Genomic DNA, 18,896 nt, shown 5'->3' on the forward strand with positions numbered 1-18,896 from the left:
ATAAAAAGGCAAAATTGTGACATTTGTGACAACATGGATGGACCTTGAGGATATTATGCTAAGTCAGCTAGAGAAAGACAAATATTGTGTGATTTCACTCATATGTAGAAGATAAACAAATAAACACATAGATTAGGAGAACAGATTGGTTGTTACCAGAGGGGAAGAGGAGGGGAGGGCGAAAGGGATAAAGGGGCACATACATATGGTTACGGATGGAAACTAGACTTTTGGTGGTGAACACAATGCAGTCTATGCAGAAACTGAAATTTAACAACGTACACCTGAAATTTACACAATGTTATAAACCAAGGTGACCCCAATAAAATAACTTTTTAAAAAATACAACCCTTCCCTTTCAATTGGTTAATTGTACGGTATATAATTTTTACCTCCATAAAACTGTAAAAAAAAAAAAAAGCCCACTAACATTAAAATTGTACTCTAAAACTCTTGGGATGTTTTAATTCTTGAGAAGTATTTATAAGCCTGGAAATCATCAATTAGCCAAACTTCATTTAGCCTCTACTCTGGAAAGCAGTCCTTGTAGATCCAGTAAGTCATCAATCTCAGGGTTGTCTCCAGTTCAATCTGTATTAGTTTAGTGCGTCTAATGAGTGACTTTAAGTGAAGCTTTTTTCAGTCAAAGCAATCATTGAAAATTACAAGAGAGAAGAAAAATGTTTAGATACATAACTAAATTTTATTATTTAAATACATTTAAATATAAAGTTAATTACAAAAATTAATTATACTAAAAAGCACAGGTATCCTCAACCATTTTACTTACTAAGGGACCAATACCTCCTTCTGGCCCTAATGGAGCCAGAGGCAAGTTCTTGATTTTCATGATTTTTGTTCTGTGATTAATTGTATATAGCAATCTCTTGAATAATATTGGGTAAATTAGAATGAATAATTATATAGGCACATAATGATAGGAGTTTGAGTTTGAATGATAGATATGTGTGATGAAAGGCATTCATTCATCTACTCATTCATCAACTACATATTATTTATCAGATATTGTAGTATAATGTGCGAGGAGTTACAATACTCCATAAAACACAGTATTTTTCTTAAAGAATTGATCAGGATTGTTTTGAGCAGATAGAGAAGTTTAGAAGTACTTAATGTTACTCTTTTTCTTTCCATTCTGATAGGGATAAATACCAGATATCTGGTTGTCAGAAGGACCTAGAGGAGAGCGGCCTGCCTTAAGCTTGATTGATCAAGAAAGATTTCCTTTAGGGGATGTTTCCTAAGCAGGGTTTTGGAAAACATGCTGGAATTAGCCAACCAAAGTTGAGAAGGAATAAAAGGAAGATATTCTGCATAGACAGACCAGCATATGCGGAGTCTTGGTTGAGGGGTAGAGTGATGCGTGTGGGGAACTGAAAGTAATTTAGAGGCTCGAGTTTGGAACTTGATGGGATAGATGAGGTTCAAGTTGAAGGTAAGAACTAGACTCTGAAGGGCATTGTATATACTGCTCAGGAGTTTGGAAAATATCCTAAGGGCAGTGGGAAAACATGAATGATTTTAAGAAAGGGAATGCCGCTATTAGAAGTGAAAATCAGAATATGAGAGATGTGTCAGAGATAAAACTCATTAGCTTCATGTAATGGAAACCCAGCAACAGTGACTTACTTGCTTAATGAAATATGAGGTGTTTTGTTTGTTTTTTCGAATAATAAGAAATCTGAAGGCAGAGAATCGTAACACAGTAATACCATGCCGTCACCAGGGCTAAGAGTTCCACTTTCTGGCTTCACTATATTTTACATGTGGCTTTTCTCCTCATAGTCACAAAAGGGCTGCTACAATTTCAAAGATTGTACCTATGTTCTAGGCAGGATGAAGGGAAAGGTTGTAGATTAAAATATGAGAAAACAAGGCACCTGGTTCATCACTTTTCAAAGAACTTTCCCAGAAAATTTCTGGAGTAAAATCTACTTACAACTCTTTGTCCAGGATTTATGTCCTATGCTAGCAGCAAGGGAGGCTAAGAGACCAAATATTTTAATTAGGCAAATCAGGGCTTTGGAAGCAAGATGGATATTGAGTGAAGCAAATGTATTGAAAAGAAAAGTGGAAGTAGCAAGATTTGCTAATGTTTGGAAATGGAGGGTAAGAGAGAGGAAGGAGTCAGGATGATTCCCAGGTTCCTGGCTTGAACAATTGGATGTGGTGCCATTTACTGAGATAAGGAAGGCAAATGATGACGAATTAAATTTTGGATATGTTGAATTCAACATCCTCCTGGAATCCTCAAGGGGAGGTATCTGATGGTCCTAAATAAATCTCAGCCAGAGGGATAGATTGGAAAGTCAGCCCATATAGGTTATAATTAAGCCATTGGAGTGGATGAGATCTTGAAAGCATAGAAAGTGAGATGAAAAGACGGTCAGGGTATTTTAAAGAAAGAAACAATAGAGTTTGTTAACTTGTCAAATCTGTGTAGAAGAAGAAAGTTCAGATTTTGTAACTGGGAGATTCTTTGATGTTTTTGGCGGCACAAAAGGAAAATTAATACTTTATAGCACTTTCTTTTTTCCTTTTGACAAGGCCTTTTTATTCTTTGTAGTCAGCTCAAATACATGATCTCTTTTAAATTACGTTTTGCTCTCTAAGACAAATAGATGACTAAATTGAATATGTTTAATAGAAACTATGTTTAAACAGTAGTCATGATTTGACATTTAAGTGGCCTGGGCCCAATTTTCAATTCCTTCACTGATTTACATGTTCTATATCTAAGTTCTTCATTTTGCAAACGTGGAGACCATGAGCCATGCTCTGCTTGAGAAGACAGGTCAAAGGTTCGTGGTACCTGAGTTCCCGTGAGATAGGCACCCAGCAAACACAGGTTGAGTTAATAAAGGGCATCTTTGCCTCTCTCCTCACTGTACACAGAGGTCAAGGATGAGCATTCTTCGGGGTATGTGGTATTTCTCGCTTTTCCTTGACCCCCTCCTTCTGAGAAGCCTGAAGCAGCAGGATTTCCACACAGACTGCAGGGGATGTGGTTGACCTGCTGCATTTGTTTGACACCCAACACAGAGGAGTTAAGAGAGACTATCAGGCATTTGTTGAAATGATGAAACACAGACTATAACCCATTCCTGGGAAAATATTTGCTGCATTATGTAGATAAATATTTATTTCAGCTCTGCTGGGAAGCATGTTTCTAGTAAACGATATGTTCTTTTCATTAATGGTCTGTTTATGTTTGAGAGACTTCACGTCACGAATTTTGGTTTCCTGCATCATATGTAATTCTCAGAACATTTTCATAACATACTTTTGAGAAGATCTGAATTTGATAATCAAGCAAATATCCTCCCTTTTCTAAATTCCCATAAATAACTCTGAAATTTCTACTTCATAACAGGCATAGATACTGAAGTCTTTTACTCATATAGTTACTTTTTCTTTCAAAGGATCTGAAAGCTTACATACAAGGACATGTCACAATGTATACAGCACTGGGGAACAATTTTGTTTAAAAATGAGGATTTTATTGCTAAAAATATTTTTTAATTATGTTGATTTCAAGGCAAGAGTACATCATAGAAAATGGAAGCTAGGATTTAGGGCCTCCTAGAAGTAATGCTGTGTGTGTCTGGGCGCCATGAGGACGTGTATGTAGGGTAAAATTTTAGGATATCAGGGCCATGCCGCTGAGCTCAGTTCAATTTTGGTTTCGTGTTCTATTCTTCAGTCCCAGCTCTAAGGTGTCTCTGCTAAGTGGCTGCTTGTCCTGCTTTCTATATGAATGTCTTCACATATCTTTTAAAATATAAACATCCCTACATGAGCTATTTGCAACCTATTGATATGGAAGAATTTCCGTGACGAATGGTCACATTCACAAGTTGCATCCTTAAAATAAATTACTTCAAGTCAATAGACTAATTTAAGACTAGAGGAAAGAATAGATCCCATTTTGTAAGTTCAAGTGTGTGCAAGCCACCATACGAGAAACTTTTAATTCATTTCTCATTGCCTGCAATCCTAAAAGGAATATAATATCTGCACTTTATGAGTGGGGCATTGACTTTAGAAGGGCTTAGTAACTTACCTAAGGTTTCAAGGGAAGTGGTGGAGTCAGGGTTCGAACCCTGACTGTTGACTGCAAAGCACCTACTGACAGCAATCGCACACTGCCTCAAACACAATTCTTCACACTGTACGTGTTAGGAAACGCATCATCCAGAAGTCAGCCACCTGAAGGTCCTCACGTTTTCCTGCTTTGTGGGGTCATAAGGCTCTTTAATACTTGAGTAAAATTGTCCTGAGTCTCCGTCTTGCAAACTTTGCCAGCTTATTGCCCTCACTAAAATGGCTGAGAATTCTCGGGGACTTTCCTTCTCTCAGTCTCTAGTCACTCTGTGACCTGTTGCTGCTGTCTCTTTAAGCCTCTTGCCTCTGTCTCCTGGAGCCCCTCTCAGCTCTCCACCACTTCCACCTACAAGTAGAACATAGTCCTTTTCTTTGATTTCCGCGAAGCATCACCAACACAAGGTAGTTGTGTGTAACATCTTTCTGCTGAAGTGCTGAGGATAACAGAGGGTGATTATTTCAAGAGCACATCCAACAACTTAAAACTGAGTATTAGGCATTCCTCTCCTTCAAAGTTCTCTAGCCAACAACATGCTAGGAATTCCTTTTTGCCTTCTTCTCTAAAGCCTTTGCTTCCCAACGTTTTTCTCTAGAATATTACCTCTGCTCTTTTCTTCTTGGTTCCCAGGTATGCCCCACTCTCCCACTTTCTTGGGCTGCCAAGAAGCTTTGAAATCTTTTTTGTTTTCTTTTCATTTTGCTGAGGATTTTGCTTTCTTATTTCTGTGACTTCCATGACATTTGCCCCATAACTTCTAAAATAAAATGCCCTTATTTTCCATAATAAATATCACCACCCAACAACGTTTTTCTCAATTAAATTAAAATGTAAAAATAGTTATTTTTTGGTCCCCTAAAAATGGAGCAAACACAAAGACGTCACCAACTAACCTTGGAAGAGAGATAAGTTTGTCCAACTATTTCTAATTTGTTCCACAGATCTTATATTAATCTGAGAATCTCATTAATCCTGTGAGGAAATGGAGACTCAGAGACTGTAAGTGACATAATAAATTTCTATAATTAATAAGGGCGACAACCAGAGCTTGAGTTTAGATCTTAAAAATTAAGGTCAGTAATAATAGCTTTGGTAGCTTTAAAAATTAAATGAGATAATACCTTAGATAATGGAAGGAGTTGTTTTTATCTTAAAATACTTATCTGGCAGACAAGACTTGTGAGTAGCTCTCAGAGTTATGCCCAGGTGGCTTGAACATAATTTTTGTGAGAGATTAGTACATGCAAAGACTCGGCATTGCTACCAAGCTACCAATTATGGAGAAACCATAATTTGGTTAGCATCTGACCTCCTATAAAAAATGCATGTGCTTTGCAAGCGCTAGCTAAAACTATGGGATGATGTTAGGACTATATTGGTTAAAATATTTTGCAGTCACCAAGTGAAATGAATTTTGCCTAAGAATAAGGAACTTCAACAATTTTGATAATCTTGTAGATGGGAATAGTTAAAGCAATTTTGTCATCCTGGTGTATCTTCTATCAGTGCTCTAGGGGTTGACAAAATTACCCCAGAAATGTCATTTATTTTGCCGAGTACCAGGTATTTCAGTTATCTATTTTGACACTTCATACACCATAATAAAACTGTTTTACAGGGGAGAAAACTGAGGCACAGAGTGTTTAAGTGACTTGTCTAAGATTACACAGCAATTGAGATGCAGAGTTGGGATTCAAGTCCCAAAGCCTGTCCTTAGCCTCAGCACTTCCATGCTCTGCCACTAGATTGACAATGTTTACATTTATGGTTTGCCATATTGCTTCAACGCATTAGCAGTGTGCATGTTATGCATTTGAGAAACTGACAAGTTAAATAATGTAATCACTACTCAAAATGGATGTAATGTTGCTGCCTCTATTAATATGACATACATTTTTAGTTTTTCTTTTTTCCTCATGCTGGTGATAAATTCTACAATTTTTTATCTGCGGTATGTGTGTTTATTGAATCATGCATTGATGAACACTCAAATTTGGCCCCATCTGTGCGCCAGGCACTCTTGTTTGTGATCAATGCCCAGACTTGCACGATGGCTTCCTGAGCAGTGTATTTTTGTCGCTATTTTAAAACAAGGATAGCATTTTCATTAGATGTATGATCTCCATTTTTCCCATGAAAACCTCATTTTATAAATATAGGAACTGAGGCTCAGGAAGGTTAAAAGACTTACCCTTGGTCAGATGACTGGGAAATAGTGGGGACCCGAATCCAGATCTTCTGATTTGCTATCTTAGCGCTTTTTTCACTGCATCACTAAAATGGAGAAAAAGTTGCAGTACTCCAAGTAACACCAAAAACAGTAATTTAGGAAGAGCAATGAGTGGAAACATTACTTATAATTCATGCTTTTATTTCTACTTCAATTCTCACAATTGATTAATTAAGCCTTTTCATTTTATTTTATTGCAGACTCGAGGTCCATAAGAAAACGAAAGTATTTTTTGAATTTCACAGGTCTTACTCCTCCAACTTGGAAACTCATTTCAGTCAATAGCTCAGAAAGACATATGTTTCCCTTAAACACTGAGCTTTGGAAAAAGAACAGAAGGAAGGATTAATTCATTTTAAAAGGCAATTAATTTTCTCTTTTGCTCCATTTCATCCTTAGCCCAAGTATTTATTGATATTTTAGTCTTTCTTGTTGGTGGTGAGACTTCTCAGAATGTTTTAGATGGATGAAAAATTAACTAGCTTCACTAAATAAAGACTGTCAGAGTGATGGGTAGATCACAGCTACCTGACCAACACAAGCAGCAAAAACAACTTGGGCCATGTAGTTCCCATTCTATAAGCAAGTCAGCAGACCCAGGGACAGGACCACTAAGATGTGCTTCCATCAGGCCAAGAATTCCTTCACATCAGTGGCTGGGATGTGGACTGGTTTATTGGCCCTTTTATCTCCAACATATGTTTTTTCACATGAGTCTTAGAATCATACAATCATTTTATTTAAATTTGTGTTATCTTTAAAAGGTAGTAGCTCTATTAAAGTAAAATAAATTGCCAAACCAAAATATATAAAATTTTTTCCTAAGGAAAAATATCCATCCAGACATTTAATCAGACTATACGTATATATATATTAATGGACTATAAATGCATATATTCTGTTTCTCACAGCCTCTATCCAGTGATTTATAAGATTCTCTTGGATAAAAAATCTCTTTACTAACTTCTGAAGAAATTATATCACTTTCAGGCCGCAATTAGATAATTTCAATAGGTAACCTTGAGTTTATAATTAAAACAAAATTTCAGAGGCCAAACAAACCTTCTTAGTTACTTTTTCCCTTGACATCCAGGAATATATTAAAGGGAAAATCAGTTAGTCTCCAGTTACTGTGAAAATTCTTAGAATATATAAATGGCAAGAGCTGTGAAATTAGATGTTTTACTTTTAGTAATCTCATAAAAATAACATATTTAAGATTATGAAGTGCTGGGGAACATTTACTTTTACAAGTGTTTTACGTGTATGAACTAAATTCTCACATATATGAACTAGATCCTTACCAAGTAGGTAGGCACCATTATTATTAGGAAACAGCTAGGTAGAGGTTAAGTGGCTTGCCCAAGTTTCCATGACTAGTAATGATGGTCTGAACTATGAGCACATACAGTCAGCTTTGGAGGCTCAACGTTAGCTTTGAAAGCCCTACTGTTCCCCCTAGTAAAAACTACTTCAGCCATACCAGTAGTGTATTCCCTAAAAAGTGGGGAAAAGTGAATCTTTAGGTAACTGAATTTTCAGATCACTGATGGAGACAGGGCTAGAAGTTATAGCATGATTCTTCTCCAGGTGCACTCAATGCTGAGATGAGCTTCTGTTTTTTCTTCAGAACAAATGATACGGCTCCTATAATGGATGTTAAAAGAAAATTCATTGATTCATCAAGAATTTATGAGTACCTACTCTGTGCCATGTACTTACCCAATCAAAGGAGATAGTGCAATAAGTAAGACTCAGTCTTTGAACTGAGAATCCCTCTGTTAAAAAACAATTTAAAAAAGAAACTGTTTTTAAAATACTGTTATACTATTCTTGTGCCTTAGTAAATAAGTATATTAAAGAATAATTTCTTTCCTTGATGATTGAGCATTGAAGATTGAGATTTAACATGTGGAATGATGGCTCTTACTCTGTAGTAGATGCAAATACATGTAGGGATAGATTCAATCTGTTCAACTGTTGAATTTAACTTGAAAATCATATTTTTCTAATATCTATGAGATAAGCTTGTTTTCCTGACATTCTTCTTTTTTTAACTGAAAGAAGGCAATTCAGACTTTCCATTTATTTGCATTATTGCTGAGAGCTGTGTTTTTATTAATTGGTTTTTTTTTTACTGTAATTGGCATGACACCCTTGATACTGGACACTCAAAGCCATTTGTTTTATCCTGTTAGTTTTTGTCATTAGGCAGTCATATTCCTGCAGAAAAATGTGGAAAACTGGAGAGTTTTAAGACAGAAGTGAACCAATACTTCTTTAGGGTTTATGCTTAAATGAGTAAATATATCCTATTTTTGCACATAAACATTTTTCAGAGAGGAAACTCTTCACCATTTCAATTGATGGACAGGAATGTTGGAAAACCTGCATGTACATATTGCACATATAAGTTAGTTCTATAAGGAGACAAAGGTGGATAGGCTCCAATTAAGAGCTTGAAAGTGAAACTCCGGATGGCATTTTGATCTTTAGTCTCTCAGCCTTTTTACTTCCTGTTCCCTACCATTCAATTGAGACTTTCTTGCTTGTGCACCAAATGCAAGAAGGACTCTCCCAACTTGATCTAGAAGGCTAATGGCTAGATTTGACACAGCATATGTTGTAACGACTATTGGTTACTGAGTACACACAGAGGCTTGAGACAGCTGGCCATGGCCACGCTTTTGGCTTGGAGTTGCGCCCTGAACTTCCACAGTTGAAATGAGTCCATGATTTTCTGGCTGCTTGATCCATTACCAATGTGGCAAGAGAGCCAAAGTGGTAAACCAATTTCACCAAGGCTCAGATGTATCCAAAGTGTTTACCTTGTACACTGATCCATATCCTCTTTCACTTGAAGGTGGCCGCTCCTTTGCAATAATGATATATTATCTCTTTTGAGATGGCACCCATTAACATCTGTTGGTATATATTCCAAAAAAATACATTTTTGAGTAGAGTTCAAGGTAGGAGTGCTTGGTTACTTAGGAGAACAAAGTCAGCACTTAGGGACTTCCCAAGGAAATCCTGTTCCTAAGAAGATATCACATTCTTAGCTAAGTTCTTGGCATGCAAGTTCATGCTGGTGACGTCATAGAAAGATGAAGTAGAAAATTCTATGATTTAATGCGTGTTGGGGCCACTGACTAGCCCCTGGAGCCATGGGAAATAGTCTATGGCTCAGGATTAGGTTTAAATGAGGAGAAACTTGATTCCTAAATAGGCAACAACATTTGGGAATCCACTTTTTATTTGTCTGTTTGAAAGCAGGTAAACAAGGCCAACATTACATAAAAATAAGGAAAGACTAAGATAAAAATTACAATTCCTTGGAATCAAGTCATCTTTTTTTACATATTTGGAAGAATTCTGACATCTCCATCTTCAATGTAGAGATGGATATGTGGGGTGAATCATTTGAACTTTCTATTGTTTCTTTAAGAGGTACCACTAAAAGGATGGGTTGGCCACTATAAAATATGGGCAAAGCAACTGTTGAAATAAGATGCAGTCAATATTTATCTGGATGATAAATGGATGCCAAGAATTCCAATTTACTGTACATCTGTGGACTTATGATACCCAGCATTAATCATACTCTTACTGGGAGAGCCCATTATAATCTGTAGGGAGCCACCAATGAAGGAACAGCAAAGATGAAATAAAAAGAGGATGAAGGTTGCAGATTCTAAACAAAGATGAGTGACACATGTTGGGTAGGATAAATCTACAAATAGCCTGGGGCCAGACATCAGACATTATTTGAAATGACAAACTTCACATTAACTAAAAGAGAAAAAAAAGAAGATCATAGATGGAGACAGACAGTGGTGCTAAAAGTTATACAACTGCATGATTCATTTCCAGAAGAAATCAATGTTGAGATGACTTTTTTCCTCCTTCAGAACCAATAGTGAGCCTCCTATAATTAGGTAAACTTTCTCTGTCCTATCAAAACAAACCATTAAGCCACAGCGAGGCCACTGACACATCTACCCCTCAACCAAAGCTATAGTATTTTAATCTAAGTACAATGCAAAGATGCATGAGTCAATCTACCGTAAATTTTCAACAAATAGTATGTGTCATTGGAAATAACTTTTGCTTTTCCAAAGACCGTAGATTTATTCTGTAGGAGTTTTAGAAACAAGCAACAATAATTTTAGCTAAAGCAATTCCCTGCGTTCACTAAACCATAACTGTCTGTAACTAGTTATTTCTAGAATTACACAGAACCAAAATAGCAAACATGTAAACAGAGAGCTATGGGTTAGAATTCATCAAATGAGTAAAAAAGTTTTGAATTTTAAGGTATAAAATATCACATCTGTTAACTATTTATAGATGCCAATTTTAATGCACAATTCAAGCACTAATTAAAAACATTCTCCGTAAATAGAAAACCAATTTGCTGTGTGTGCAGAGTGAATAATACAATCAACTTTCCCTAGCTATCAGTTTTCTCTTCATACAGTCGGTCAAAAAGTAATTGACCTCTGGACTTCTCATTAAAACTCAGCAATTGAGGCTGGAAAAATGAAGTTGTGTCTATTCATGCCATCAAATAGGGTTATAGCATATCTAATTTCATTGTTTCAGCTTTCTCTATTGCCAACATGAGCTGCTGGGCCGTGGTCTGAACCAATTGGGGGAAAAAGCAGAATTGAGCGAAGTGAGCCAATTGGCCATGCCACATTTTATCCATTCCATACAGATAGGCAGAGTCTTAGTTTGCCACTGAGCTAATAAAACAGAAATGTGAGATGTCAAAGTGACATCTGGCCCATTCAAGACCCTGGGATGTAGAGATGGACTCTCATTATTCCGACCTTGTGTTGTTAGATTGTATTAATGCCTAACACAAATTTTAGGAGGGGAAATTCTTTGTGGTGTTCATTTCTCTTACTTTCTGAAATTTCTGTGGAAATTTCTGTGGAAATTTCATCATCATCGAGATGCATCATCAAGAACTTGTGGATAAATTGGTGGAGGCAGGGGTAGGTAATACATTTTCCAGAGAAAGGATAAAATTATGGAAACTAATTAACAAGTCTATGGGAGTCTAAAATTGTAGCTGAAAAGAAACAGAGGTAGTATCATTCAATCCCTTTATTTTATAGATGATAGAAATGATAAGACCCAACATTACAGAGCAACTAGCCTCAAGTCACACTTTGCTAAAACATGAACTTGGTCTCAACTCCCAGCTGTGTTTTTTCAGTCACAGCATAGCTTTATTACTCTTTCATCTACTTTCATTTTGTTTGGCATAAACAAAATGAAACAAAGTACAAACAGAATCAAAACTCTCATTGAAGACATCTTGCAAAGCCACACATATGTGCTTGAGTCTTTCTGGCTCAAGCGTTAACTCCAGTACGGCCATTGCATGTGGTCTGGCTCATTTTCAAGCACACAGTATTACCCACCTTCCTTTTTTTAACCCCAAGCTCCTGTGATGGTTTTTGTATGTTTTTTATGGGAAGTCAAGTTTTATAATGTATCTTCAGACTCTTTGCAAGTAAAATGTGGATCTTTACACTCAACGTGAAACTTGTGCTTTAATTAAGGTGATCATATAAATTATCTTCCAAACCACACACTTGTGAGGGTGCATGGGTGGCTATTGATTACTACAACAGGACAACAGGTGCAAACCTGAACTATCCTTGGCAAAGCAGGACATGTGATCTCCCAAGCTTTAGTGTTTTCAACATTCATAGTAGTAAAAATTCCCCTGTACATTTAGGTATTCATTTTTGCCTATTTGGTAGACCTCTTGATGGTTTGTTTTGGTTTTTTATTTCGAAAGGCAGCCATTAAGTCATGGAAAGGTAAAAAGAAATAGAAAGAAAAAGATCTAGGGGTCCAAGTCCTACTGCCAACTGTGAGACCTTTAGCAAATCGTTGTTCTCTCTTCGATTCAGTATTTGCATCTATTAAAGGATAGGGTTGGACTAAGTCACCATTAAGTTTTCTTCCAGCTCTAATGGTCTAGGACTTCTATGCTCTCCAAATTTCCGTTTAACACGTGTATGCGTGTGTGTGTGCGCATGCACATATACATACATACATGCACACGTATTCATATGCATATGTAAAACATAGAGGTCAACTATGAAAAGGATATAAAACTTCAATAAATATTAAATAGGAAAGATTTGGAGTCTGGAATAAACTGTTAGTAATGTTATCTTTGAAAAGAAGGCAAAATTGTTTATCTATATTGAAAGTCACACCCAGAGACATAATGTTATAGCAACTTGGTAGTTCAGTGACAGACAGGAAATGTTTTTTCATGTGTGTTTTTGGCAAAACTCTACAGCTTAGGATACTGGTAGTTTTTTAGTTACAACAGAGTCTTTTATGTGGCAAAGTCACATTAGACGCTGTCTGGTTGCTCTTGGTTACAAAGGCTTTTCCTATTTGACTCATCTTCAATTTTAGGCAAATTCCCTGGCTTCCTGCTATTGTTTCTGCATGTCTGCAAGTCCTTGCAATCTTTTCTCTGTCTTCTGAAAGGACAGCCTGGGTGATAAAAGAGCATTACATGGCCCACGTAGCTTTAGAGGTGTGAATTATTAAAAGCATGAAAGTGGTTGGATAAGAAACGGAGTTTATCATAAATTCTAGATCTTTATCTAGTTTAATAAATCCCTCCTTTTAAATTATAAGTGATAAGCCTTATCTTCTTTCTGCATATGTTGCAGGCACAATTTGGGGCAGTGTTTTGTCTTTCCACATTGCTTGTCTGAACTCTAACATTTCAAGATGTTCCTGAGCCAGGAAGACAAATACCAACATGGGTGGTTTCTCTCTTCTGTTTTGGCTCTTTGTTGTAAATTTTAGGTGTAAGATTGCTTCATTTGATTACTGTGATACAGTCCTACTCAAGCTGCAGTATAAGGTATAGTTAAAAAAGAAAAGAGCATATTGAGTTCTAAGCTTGATAATGTGCTAAGCATTTTCTACACACAATCTCAACCAATCCTCAAAATCATGCATTATACAAATGAAGAAAAGGAGGTTCAGAAAAGTCAATTATTCTGTCAAGTTTGCCTATCAGGTAAGTAGCAAAGCCAGGATTCAAACACAAGTATCTCTGAAATGAAAAATCTGTGTCCTTAACAACTGTAGCTTTTTATCTCAGGGTATGCCATGGAGTAACAGCTCTCTTCTTTACATTTGCACAAAGTCTTACATTCTTTAAACTCTTACTGGTGCATCCATTTAGCATATTTAGTCCTCATGATGTTTTATGAGGGCAGCAAAAACGGTGTGAACTAGGTTCATTTTAGAGACGAGGAATTGATGCTCAGACAGGAAGAGCCAGTGTCACAAAGCAGCAAGTAGGAGTGCCAGCAATTGAACCTGAGTCTTTGGGCTGCTACCCTAGTGCAAATCAGTTATTTCCTCAAAAAAAACTTTAAAAAAAGTTAAATAAAACCTTAAAGAAACAAAACTTTGAAAGCATAATTAATCATAAATAATCAATAATTGCCATATTGATGAAAAATGCTGGAGGTACCATTTAACAATTTTCTTCCCTCTCCTGCCTATTTTGTGTCCCAACCAATGTCTGATCTGTCTGAATTGGTGGCAACCCCCAAAAATTATAATGATTAATATAACCCAAACCTCTATGGCTTCCTTTGTCTCATCATGCACCAAGCTATATTGACTTGTCTGTTTTCCCTACTAAATTCGGGTGTTAAGCACAGAATAAATAATAAAAAAATAAAAATAAAAGCAGAAGATATTTTTGCTAAGAAGTATAAGAACATCTATGGAGTCGTTAATCTTTCGTATATGCCAGGCACTCTTGTAAGTACTTCAGATGTGTTAAACAATTTAATCCTAACAATAATCTTTTAGGATATGTATTTTACCCCAATTTCACTGGTGCAGAAAATAAAGTACAAAGAATTCAAGTAGTTTGCAGAGTCATATTATAGCAAGAGGCAAGGCGAGCATTTGAACCCAGGTAGTACAGTTTAGAAAACCTAAGATTTCAAATTCATTAGCGTCTAGCAATTCTGTGAGGTAGTATTCTTTTAGTCTCTGATTTAGTTCATTAAAATTTTGAAAATGCATTCCAACAGTGTTTAACTACTGAATTGATGTACTGGAGAAAATATCATTTAAAAAAGACCTCTGGGCTTTCTTACCAGGATTAATGGTACCCATTCATTTGGGGATCAGACCAGGAAAAAAAAATGCTGCTTCAACAGATTTTCTGCCAAGCATCTAACAACAAGAGCTAGCATTAGGCAGTTGATAACAACATGGGCCTTTGAGCAAGACAAAGCTAGGACTGAGACTCAGCTCCATCTGTGAGGCCAAGATCTCTAGAAATAGACTGTTAGACAAGAATTGGTGTGCCCCTTTGCCCTGATGCCAAATTAAATGTGAAGTTGCACCCAGGTTAAATCCAGGCACACAAACTACAATTGCCTATTTGGGACTCATTCTGTGTTAGTTATTCTCCATTGGCCTCTGTTCTTTTTTCCTGAGGGACCGTCCTTTTTAGACCATATCATAGTCTTACTTGCCCTGTGGCTTTCAGGTTTGAATTTGCCAAATAGGGAAGCAGCTCCAGTTGGAGATCCGAAGGTGGGAAAAGATAGAAGTCAAGGTATTCCCTCTGCTCTTATCCTGCAGGGCCATAGTTAGACAGTGGCTCTTTACTCTGTCAATGGCTGTGACTCCTGTTGAGTGACCTTCTTGTGTATAGTTAAAACTCTCACTCTTGTGGAATCCCAGTAACCCAGCTTACTCCCTTCTGTTGCTAGTTCTTGGGGCTTCATCATCTCTTACTGGTTCATTTAATCCTTTCCACATCTATCTGAATAATTGGTTCATTCATCCATTCTTTGCTCAAAGTCTTAAATGTACAACTTCCTGTGAAGGACCTGACTAATATAATCCATATCTGTATGGATAATCTCATTATGGATTTCAACAGAGAGCAGAACCACAGCATACCTACTTTACCCCATGCTTCCCTTTTACCTTTCACTCTCTCCCTGGACCAGGAGGAAGGGGCTTTCCCCCTTCCCTTTGTGATAGATACATCTCTTACATCATATCCCGAATTTCACTTCTCGTGGTTTGGAATAAAGCACAGTTTTCAATCTTCTACCTTGATGTACCAATGAGATATTAAGGAATTGAAAAATCTATTTCTCTCTCAATAATTTTAAGACCATAGCTACGTCCTCAAAACAAAAACAAAATAATAACTAATTTAAGAGTAAAACCTAACTAAGTATGCCATTGTTGTTGTTAGTAACAGCGTTCTTCTTCCCTGTGCATTACGCCACATGACTTAGTTGTTATACACAAACATAATTTGCCAGGAAGAAAGGAGTAGAATACATCCATTTGATAATTTAATATTATCTATACTACCTGGTCCAGAGATAAAAGATTTCTTAGAGGTCCACTAACTTCACCTCTCATTTCACAGATAGAGAGGTGAGTAAAATAGTAATATTCTTATGATGGGCAGAATCATGGCCCCCAAAGATGCTCATGCCCTAATCTCCAGAACCAATGAATATGTTAGGTTACATGGCAAAGGGAAATTAAGCTTGCACATGGAATTTAGGTTACTAATGAGTTGACCTTAAAATATAAAAATTGTCGTGGATTATCTGAATCGATCCAATATAATCACAGGTCCTTAAAAGTAAAAGAGAGAGGCAGAAGAAGGATTCAGAGAGATGGCAGCATGAGAAGGACTTGTCCCATTGTTGCTGGATTTGAAGATGGGGAAAAGGGCCGCAAGCCAAGGCTTCAAGAAGCTGGGAAAGGCAAGGAAACTGAATCTCCCTCAGAGCCTCTCGAAGGAGCACAGCCCCATAATACCTTGATTTTAGCCTAATGAGACCCATTTTGGGCCTTCTGACCTCCAGAACTGTAAGATTACAAATTTGTATTGTTTTAAACTGTTAGGGTTGTGATACTCTGTTACAGCAGCAAAAGGAAACTAATACCATTTTAGCCCAAATATCCTTATGTCTTTAGCTCAGAGTTTTAACCCATAATTATTTATTGAGCATATTTGGTGGATCATGCACTCAGCCAGACACTGGATATATAACAAGAAATAAGACAGACACAGGTCCTCCCCTCTTAGGTCTTATGGTCTCGGGGAGGAGTCAGAGAGTTAAATAAGCATTTACAGTGACATAGGGAAGCACTATCCAGAGGAAGGGCAGGCTGCTGTGGATGACCTAGCAGGGTGAGTGAACAGGAGGGGCTGGGAAAGGCTTCGTAGAAGCAGCTGTTTCACGTTGAAAACTGTAGGATGAGCAGAAGTGAACTGACCCTGAGAAGGTGAGTGCGATTGGGAACTGGGGCACGAGAGATCCAAGCAGAAGGAAAGCTTGTTCTAGAATAAAAAAGAAGGTTTTAGTTCACCCAAAAGAAGGTTCTACACGGCTGGAGCGAAGGCTTAAGGGAGAGCAGAGTGAGAGATGAGGCTGTCAATGTGAGCAGGGACAAAGCGATCGGGCCATACGTGCCACAGACTGTGACCCTTGAGTCTTTAAAAACAAAATTTTGGTGATTAATTGAACACTATTAGTAAGATGGTTTCTATTATACATATCCAATCATTTATATTGTAACTTGAAGTATAATACTAATTTAAGATGGTCATGCAAAAGTGCAAAGAACTCAAAGAAAGCTCATGTGGCTGGAGATGAGTGAGAGAGGGAGAGAGTGAGACATTGGAGGGGCAGGCGAGCTAGCAGGGCCAGATAAGGCATCTGATAAGATCAGAAAACTGACTCTACAATCCAAGGTGTTTAGTAAATTGTGTAGACAGGTCAGCTCAAGAATAAAATATTGATGATTGATCTAAAAGACAAGACTTCACAAATGAATGAGAGTGAGAGCCACACAGGTGTTACATTACCATTTAGACACCAACATCCATTGTCAAAGACATTCCTAAAACAAGTTCAAATACCAGCTTGTATCGAAAAAGGGGGAGTGAATGTACATAAACTTTTATGGTATTTTGTTCAGTTGTTTATTTAGTTAAATAACTAAGATTAAGTTTTCATATCCCATGGATAAGAAAGTTTAAAGGAAGAATGTTGATTCCCATTATGCTACGCCCTTTTTCTAAAATTACAAGAAACTCCTTATATCCCTGGTTTAAATCCACTGGCCCACCCTTTGACTTTATCCACAGCACAGTTTTTGACATCCTTAAGGCGAAGGTGATAGAGGAAGGAAAGCTAATATTTTATCAAATGTCAGTGACTTTAGTGTGTATGTAATCCTATTACATTCTCCCAAAAATCTCAGAGAAGTTGAATAGTGCTCAAGATTATCAAGTTAGGAGTGGTAAAACTATGATGTGAGCCTAGGTTAGTCTCATATCAAAGCTTAAGTTTATTCTATCTTACCATGTTGATTTTCATGCTTTCTGTTCAAGCAGGGGAAAAGAGTGAGAATTGACTTTCTTGCTGCATCTCCAAAGTCAAGGGATGTGTCAGGAAGAGTCGAGAAAAAGGAAGAAGAATGTTGAACTCCTGAATAAATTCAACTTCTATTTATTGAATCTCTGTTATGTGTCAAATTCCACATCTGTGGATTCCATAATGAAAAAGACAGGGTCCAAGCCTGTGGGCAACTAGACAATGAAATTTTATATCTAATGTAGTCATTTGAGAAAAGTTACAAACCAATGTGATCATTGCTTATATGGCATGAGAGTTAAATGGATCCAGAGAAAACTTTCAAGAATAACAGTCTAGATTTACACGAGCAAAAGAAGAGAAGTCTCCACCAAGGAAGGTAACACAATGCATAGATGCTTAAGATGCTCAACTTAGAATTCAGAAAACTTTGACAACTGAGGGTTTAACATACAGTGTGGTGACTACAGTTAATACTGCTGTATTGGCTACTTGAAATCTACTGAGAGAGTCAGTCTTAAGGGTTCTCATCAGAAACAAACAATATCAGGCAGCTATGGGAGTAATGGACGTGTTCATTAACTTGCTTGTGGTGACCATATATCAAATCATCACACTGTACACTTAAATACATACAATTTTATTTGTCAATTTTACCTCAATAAAACTGGAGGGAACAAAAAAAAAAGAAAACTTTGGAGAGAGCAGGAATGGAACCCTCTCATCACCTAGAATGCCATTTACACATCTGGAATTCTTCCCATCAATTATGCTCTCTGGGTGAATAAAATCCCATACACTTGGGGCTCACTATATAGGTGAACCCATTAGACGAACAGAACTAAGTATGACTTCAGCTCTAGAGCCCAGCCATTCTCCACCACCAGCACTGAATACCTCATTAATAATGAAGAAACTGGCTTAAATAACAATATAAAATGTCAAGCTCAGAAATAAATTTTTTTTTCTGACATTTATTTATTCATACATGTAGTCAACAACTAGTTATTAAGTGTTTTATGTGTGTCAGGCACTGTTCTAGGTTCTGCTGAAAGTGTGACGAATAAGTAAGACATAGACCCTCTCCTCAGAGAGCTTACAAAAT

Source organism: Equus quagga, chromosome 16 (assembly GCF_021613505.1).
Source record: "Equus quagga isolate Etosha38 chromosome 16, UCLA_HA_Equagga_1.0, whole genome shotgun sequence".
Classification (NCBI taxonomy): domain Eukaryota; kingdom Metazoa; phylum Chordata; class Mammalia; order Perissodactyla; family Equidae; genus Equus; species Equus quagga.